The sequence below is a fragment of the Penaeus monodon genome, chromosome 43, assembly GCF_015228065.2.
Source record: "Penaeus monodon isolate SGIC_2016 chromosome 43, NSTDA_Pmon_1, whole genome shotgun sequence".
Classification (NCBI taxonomy): domain Eukaryota; kingdom Metazoa; phylum Arthropoda; class Malacostraca; order Decapoda; family Penaeidae; genus Penaeus; species Penaeus monodon.
The window spans coordinates 29,806,325-29,815,196 of record NC_051428.1 but is presented as its reverse complement, the minus strand read 5'-3'; positions in this window follow the sequence as shown (position 1 = coordinate 29,815,196).

The window sequence follows — 8,872 nt, the reverse complement described above, 5'->3', positions numbered from 1 at the left end:
TGTTCCATCATGGCATCTTTTCTGATCTGCTCTTATGCTGTTGCCAAAAAAAAAAGGTTTACATAAGGATATTAAAATATACATACTTAAAACGTATGTTTATATTTTATTCTAGTCATTGGGCCTCCAAAGCACAAGATCGGGAAGGGAAGCAGAAAACTGTTACAGCTTTGTCTTCGTCCTGGGAAGAAGACGTCACTCGCCATAAGAAGTAATCGTGGATGTTGGGCGTCCTCAGGGGTTCTGGGTTTTAAATGAAAAAAAGGGGGGGGTTTTTAAAAAAGAAAAATCCCCCCAATTTATACAATTCGGGAGAGAAAAGAATTCAAGGAGATTAACCTGGGTGGGGTTTCCCTTTAAAAAACGTAAAAAATAAAGGAAAAGGAATTCCCCCAAAGTTACGACAGTAATTGGGTCACCCTTCGGTAATAAATTCCAAAGCGGTTCCAAAAGTTCAATTAACAACCTTACGAAGGAAATCTTTTGGGTAAAAACAGATAAAAAATGAAAGGGGGCCCACGGGCCTATTTTGGATTTAACGCTTTGGGGGGGGATGGGCAATTTTGGTGCAACATATTTTTTTCATTTTGATTTTGTGTTCAATTCCCCAAAGGGTTTTAAATATTTAAATTATTAATATTTTTATTTATAAATTTAAATTATATTTTTAAAAAATCCATTTAAAATTTAAAAAACATATAAAAAGGGTGATTATAAAAAATTTTAAAAACATGTTTTTTAATAAAAAAGGGGAAAGTGTTTTTTTAAAATATACAAAGGTAAATAAAATATTTTTTTTTGTAATTTTCCAAACAGGTAAATTACAATACATTAAACCTACAAAAAATTCTTTTTGTTAAAATAATAGTAAAAAACATTTTGCTATTGGATTTAAACCCAATTGTTATATTTTACAAAAAACTTTGTTTTTATTTTTAATTAAAAGTCCAATAGTTTTCCCCATTTTAACATTGTTTTATTTTATAAGTTTTTGGTTATAAACATTACGGGTCATATATAACATATACTGTGTATATATACATTACAGTGATAATACTTAACGTGATAATATACAATTTCATGGTATTTACAATACAGGGGTTAATAACTTTATAATTTATTATAATATAATGGGGAAAAAAAAAGGGAAAAACTTACTTTTGGCTTTATATAATATACATGTATTATATACATATAATTATAAAAATTTTTAAAAATTCATATATATCTTTACATTAAAATACTAAATGTTTATTAATAAATGTGTTTAATATACATATACATGTGATATATATACATATACATGTGTATATATACAAAAGTAATTTTAACATATACGGTATATAATATCCCAGTTATAAATTACATTATAAATTTAATATAAATAAAGGGGAAAAAAAAAAAGGGGAAAAAATACATTAATTTTTACATAACATTTATTATACATATAATTTTTATTAAAATTTTAAAAAATTTATATAAAAACTATCATTTTTAAAATTTTACTATACATGTGATCTTTACATGTGTTAATATCATATCATGTGTATTTTAAATAAAAAAAACATGTTGATATATCATTTTAAAAAATTATGATTTATAATATTGTGTTAAAACATAAATTTAATATAATATCATTTATATATACTTAAATTTTATAACAAAACTGGTTTTAACATATAATTGTTATAAATATACGTTATTATACATATACATGTGTAATTACATTACATGGTATATATAATATACATGTTATTATAAAATATACTGTTTATAACTATACATGTGTAAATAACTTACATGTGAATATAAAACAAACTGGTAATTCAAATTGTGGTTAATATAAATTTTTAAAACGAAAAATTTATATACATATTGTGTATTTATACATATACATTTGTTTTATAAATATCATGAAAATTATAACATATAATGTGTAAATATACATATCTGTGTTTATATAAATATCTTTATAAAAAAATTAAAATAAATATAAAAATGTGTTTTAATAAAATTGAATATACAATAATTTATATATAATAAAAGTTTTATAAAAAACTTTTTTCATAAATTTTAAAACATATACATGGGGTTTTTTTACAATACATTTTGGGTTTATATACATATATTTTTTAAAAACATATAATTTGGGATACAATACAGGGGTGATTAAAAAATAAAACATTAATTTTTATATATATATATAATATATATATTATTATATATATATATTAATATACTGATATATATACAATACATGTGATATAATAAATTAATGGCATTAATTAATATATATAATATATTATAAAAAACTTATATATTTTACTTAATGTGCATATATTATATATTTATATAATATAAAATTTTAATATAATAAAAAATAAATATAATATATACATATACATGTGTATAAAATTATATATTAAATTTTAATTTAATATATATTTATAATTATAAAATTTTCATTTGTTAAAATTATAATATATATATATATATATATATATATATATAATTTAATTTTAAATTAATTATACTTAATGCAAAAAATTACATATCAGTGCATATATATAATATACATGTGATATATATCCATTTTGTGTTTTTATATATATTAATAATTAAATATTACTTTATATATATATTTCGTGTTTTAATATAACATTACATGTGCATTTATACATCATGTCATATATATACATATACATGTGTATATATACAATACATGTGCAAATATATACAATAATGGCATTTATTATCAAACATTGCATATATAATTAAGCAATATATCATATCTGTGCATTATTACATATCTGTGCATATATATACATATACAGGGGCATTTTAAAACATTACTTTGGCATATAATATACGGGTGCATTATAATACATATACATTGCATATAATACAATACATTGCATATAATACATATACATGTCTTTAATATACATTACATTGCATAATATACTATAATGGGGCATATATATCCCAAATACATGTGCATATATAAATATACAGGCATATTTTTAAATTACGGCTTTTAAAACTTTGTGCATATTAACATATACATGTGCATATATAACATACATGCATAATATACATATACATGTGCTATATATACTATCATGTGCATATATATACATAACATGTCAATATATACATATACAGTGCATATATATACATATACAGGCATATATTACTATCAGGCATAAATTAAATTACAGGGCATATTTTTAATATACTGGGCATATATAACAATAAAAAGGCATATATTACATTACATGGGCTTTAATATACATATACAGGGGCTATAATATATACACTTAAATAAAAATTTTGGGGCTATATATAAATAAAGGGGCTAAAATAATATACATGGCATTATAATATCATGGGCCTATAATACATATACAGGGGCAATTAACATATCATGGCATATATATACATATACTGGGCATATATAACATAACTGGGCAATATATACAATACATGGCATATATTCCATATACATGGCATATATATACATATACTGGGCATATATATAATATCATGGGAAAAAAAAAAAAATATAAAAAAAATAATAAAAACATATACGGGGGGCATTATATACTATACGGGGCAATAATATACATATCATGGGAAATAAAATCATATACGGGCTATATAACATATACATGGCAATATATACTATACATGGGCATATATATACATTACGGGGGCATTATATTCATATACATGGGGCATATATATAATATACGGGCATAAAAATATACTTCGCATATAAAATATTGCAAAAATGTTTAACAAAAAAAAGGGTGATATTTAAATGTTTATTTTTTTGTTGAAAAAGTAAGTTTCTTCGCCCCCCCTTATTGAAATTTCCGTGCGCGTAGGTAGCCTCACCGGGTTTACTCACCCAATAATGTCCTTTTGCCATACCATTTGTTCGAGGGAACACTGGGACCCTCCCTGTGAGTGGGAAAAGGGTTTTAAATTTAAATACGCAAATTCGCATAGCGGGTATATGAAAGTGAACTAAATTTCGTTATGTTTATTTTATCTCTGTTTTTTCAGTCTTTTTATGTATTTTTGCTGACCCCAGGCGCCAGCCCCCGGGGTTTAATCGGGGCAGCGCCAAACTTAAACGCCCGTGACACCGGGGGCCTTTGACACGCTCGCTGGGACGGGATATGACTTGATTTTTGTTTTCTTTGTTTATATTTGTAAATATATATATGATAATTTATTGACATCCTTTTTTACCCCCAAATTTAATGAAAGTGAAAGCATAAAAATAATGAATCAAATAAAAGTTTACAAACAAAAGATCCAAAAGTTATATAAAAAAATACAAATGCATATTTATATGCTTTTTCTTTCATACGCATTTCTATATCACATTTCAACATTTTTTTTTTGAGTGAGTGGGGTAGTGCAACTTTTGCGTTATTAAAAAGGATTTTATATAGATACACATATAGTTAAGTTTATTTTTTATTCTAGTCAAGGGGGCCCCCCAGAGCACAAGATCGGGAAGGAAGCGAAAAACTTTTGTCGGCTTCGTCGTCATCCTGGGAAGAAGACGTCACCCCCCCAAAAGAAGAAATCGGGGATGTTTGGGCGCCTCGGGCGCAGCCCCCTCTGGGACTCCCTCCACGCACACGAGGAGGCCGGGATTGGACCACGCGACACGCCCCCAGCCGCGGCGTCCGGGCCATCAGCAGGATGTACCGGCCACGGGTAAACCAGAGTCGCAGGGCGTCACTTGGGAACCATGGCAGACCTCACGGGGGCCTTTCCGTGATAAAGAGACGCATGATAAACATCCTAAAGGGAACAAGCTCCTCTCCAAGTTGAGACGGTAAGCTGGCGGTCGCCCACCTCAGGTGAGACTGGCCAAGTTTTGGCCCCCTGAGCGGGCTCTTCAACAACAGAACTGTCGAGCTGTAAAACTCAGACCTTGATCGTCCCGTGTCCATCGGAAATCTTTTTGTGAGGTAACAAATCGAGGGAAACCCGCAAGATGCAAACGAGGCCCACGGGCCGTATTTTCACGATCGCCAGGTCCACACACGTTTGGAGAGGGGACTGGGTCTAATTTAGTGGTGTGGGTACATGACACCACTAAATCTTCCCAAAGCAGGTCTAATTGAAAGGACACTTAGAAACACCACAAAGGTAATTTTTTTTTTAGAAGCTGCACATAAATGAAAAGAGACACGTGAAAGCTGTTTTGATTTTTAATGCAATTTTTTACTATGCGAGTAAATTTCTTTGTTGTACCCCCTTTTCTTCCCCCTTTTTTTCGCACACTATATCAATACTTGCATGTTTTAATTTGTTTTTTTTTTGGTAATAATAACATAACTATAATAAAAAAGACACACACAAAAACCACACACACGCACACACACACACACCACACAAATAATATATATATATATATATATATATAATATATTATATATATTTAATATATATTTTATATATAATGTTTGTGTGTGATACATTTTACACACCCCAAAAAAACGCATATAATATTATATATATATAAAAATTTTATATATATTATATATAATATATTTTTAATATATATATAATTATATATGTTGTGTGTGTGTGTGTGTGTGTGTAGTGTGTGTGTGGGTGTCTGCTGTCTGATATGAATATTGCTTTGTACTATATAAAATTTAATATAATACTTTTATTTTTAATATATTTATTAAGTGAAATACATTTTTTGGGTATTTTTTTATCAGTGTAAACATATGTATATATATGTTATATTTTAATATTATACATAAACATATATACATGTATACATAAACATATTACATATTAACATATAATACATATAATATTTTTTTAATTTACATATATATACATAATTTTACATTATATAATATTTTACATATATATAAAAATATATACAATTAAAACATAATATACTATATATACATATAGATACAAATAAATATACAATATATATATATATTATTTATATATATATATTATAAATATATATATATTATATATATTAAATTATAACAAATTATGCATATATTTTCATATTTACAAATTATACATAAAATTTCATAATTTTACAAAATATACATTTTTATACATAAAAAATATTTTTTTTATATACATAAATAAAATAAACATATAGATCGGTACAAAAAAGAAAAAAAAAGTTAATAACAGAATGTAATTTTGCATGGTTTTTTTTAAAAAACCGTTGCCCCAACTAGAATACTGCGAAGGTAAATGTATAAAATCAGCCCATAAAGAAAGTGCTGAGTGGGAGTGTGCGCTAAATTTTTTTTATATTATGTACATGGCACTTCCCTATAATTTATCACACTATATGATTTTACTGTGCATTTGAGAATTTCTTTTTTTGTAATTATAATTCAAAATCGTTTGCTGTAATAATTTATTAATTACTTCGGCAACGTTTGATGTGTCGTTCGCTATATTTTACGGGCTTATTCTACAATACCTATAAGGGTTTTAAGCACTTGTGTGTATGTATGTTATATACATATGGGTTTTTTGTGATGTGTGTGTGAGTCCGCATCAAATATTTGACATTTTTTGAAACAAAATTAACATCGCGAAGTCAGAGGCGGCCTGACGGACGGGGGTTTTTGGGGTTTGGGGTATGGCCAGCCATGGGCTTGCTTTCGCCCCAAAAGGTTTTTTTTTTTATGCAAGACCCCAATGTCTGGAATTGAGTGATTAAACGTAAAAGATTTCCTCAAAATTTCTCAATAACATACAAATTTTACAAAGTGTAACTTTAGTTTAGGCAAAAAACAAGGGGCGAAACAAACTGACCTATACAGAAAAAACCCTTTCACATTAGGACAGCGTCGTTTTTAAAGTGCTAATCCTAGATATGAAGGGATAAAGACAGGGAATTTATAGCATATGAAGGTATAAAGACAGGAATTTTTAGCCGAAAGGCTACTATCACACTGTAGGACCAAGGAAGACTTGCCAAGGGGCAGGGCCATCTCAAGCCAAGGTGATCAAAACTTAGGAACAAACACCAGAACTGAACGGTCTGTGACGACCCCCCGGCATCGCCTTCAACGACACTGTTTTTCCGCCGCCCTTTCATGAAAGGGCCCCAAAGCATGCTCCCACTACGTTATGCTTTTTTTGCAACAGATTCAGATTCGAAAAAAAAAAGCACCGAAAAAGGATTCAAATAAAAAGATTAATTGGTTTTTTTATATCCCCGGGAAATGATAGCCGGGGCTGGACACGAAACTTTTTCCAAAAACCTTTTTGAGGGTTGGGGGTAAGGTTTTCCCTTACTAGACAAGGATATCAAGCATAGATAAATATATTGTTTGCATTGTTTTTTCACAATGGGGCCTCCAAAGCACAAGATCGGGAAGAGAAGCGTAAAGCTGTTTTCGTCTTCGCCTGGGAAAAAGACGTCACTCGCCATAAGAAGTAATCTTGGTGTTTTGGGGTCCTCAGGGCGCAGCTCCCTCTGGGGCCCCTCCACGCATGCACAAGGAGGGCCCGGGTTGGACCAGCAGACACGCCTCCCGCCCCAGGCAGTCCCCTGGCCCAGCAGAATGTACCGGTCCAGCAGATGAAACCCGAGTCAGCAAGGCAGTCCTCTGGGGAAAAAAATGGCAAAACCCACGGGGCCTTTCCGTGATCAAGAAGCATGATAAAATCCTGAAGGGACAAGCTCCTCTCCAAATTTACGACGAGTAATCTGGCGGTCGACACCTTCAGGTGAGACGTGGCCAAGGTTGGGCCACCCGAGCTGGCTGTCCCACAGAACTTTCGAAGACTGTGAAATCAGACCCTTGATGATCCCGTGTCCATCGTGAAACTCGTTTGTGAGGTAACAAATCGGGAGTAACCGCAATGATGCAAACGATGGCCCCGGCCGTATTATACACGAGCGTCAGGTCACACACGCTTTTTGGGGAGGGGACTGGGTCTAATTTAGGGGTGTAAAAATTTTTTATTAAAAATTAATTGTTTTAATAAAAGGGACCCATTAATGAGAACCTTTTTTGGGAACCTACAATATAAAAAAAATTCCCTGGCCATTTGCAAACTGCCCCTTTTTACGGTAGGCATTTTTTGGAACCTGGAAACGACGACAGGGTTGCATGGGACAATACCTATCCAAATGACGACGAAAGGAAGAGTCACCGGTTGATCATCCTACATAGAGTACCTTTTTTACATAAATTTATCGAAACCAAAATTTTATATATATAATTATATATATATATATATATATTATATATATATATAATAGATGATAGATGATAGATAGATAGATAGATAGATAGCTATAGATATAGATAAGATATAGATATAGATAGAATGATGATATAGATATGTATAGATAGATGAATAATTAGATAATAGAATAGAATTTGATAATTAGATATGTATAAAAAGAATAGAAAAGATATAGATAGATAGATAAGATTATATAGATATAGATTAGATTAATAGTAGATAGATAGATAGATTAGATAAGATATAGTATATATATGCATACATAGCATATTATACATACACACACACACAAACCCACACCACACACACCACACACACACCAACACCACACACACCACATATTATAATATATAAAATTTTATATATTATATATTAAAATATAGAAAATTAAAAATATATATATAATAAATTATATATATTTTATATATAATTATTACATACACACACACACACACATATATATAAAAATTTACATATACATATACAGTTACATTATACATACATATACAGATTACATATATACATACATTACAGATATCATATAACATACATAACATATGATTATATATCAAAATATATATTACATCTA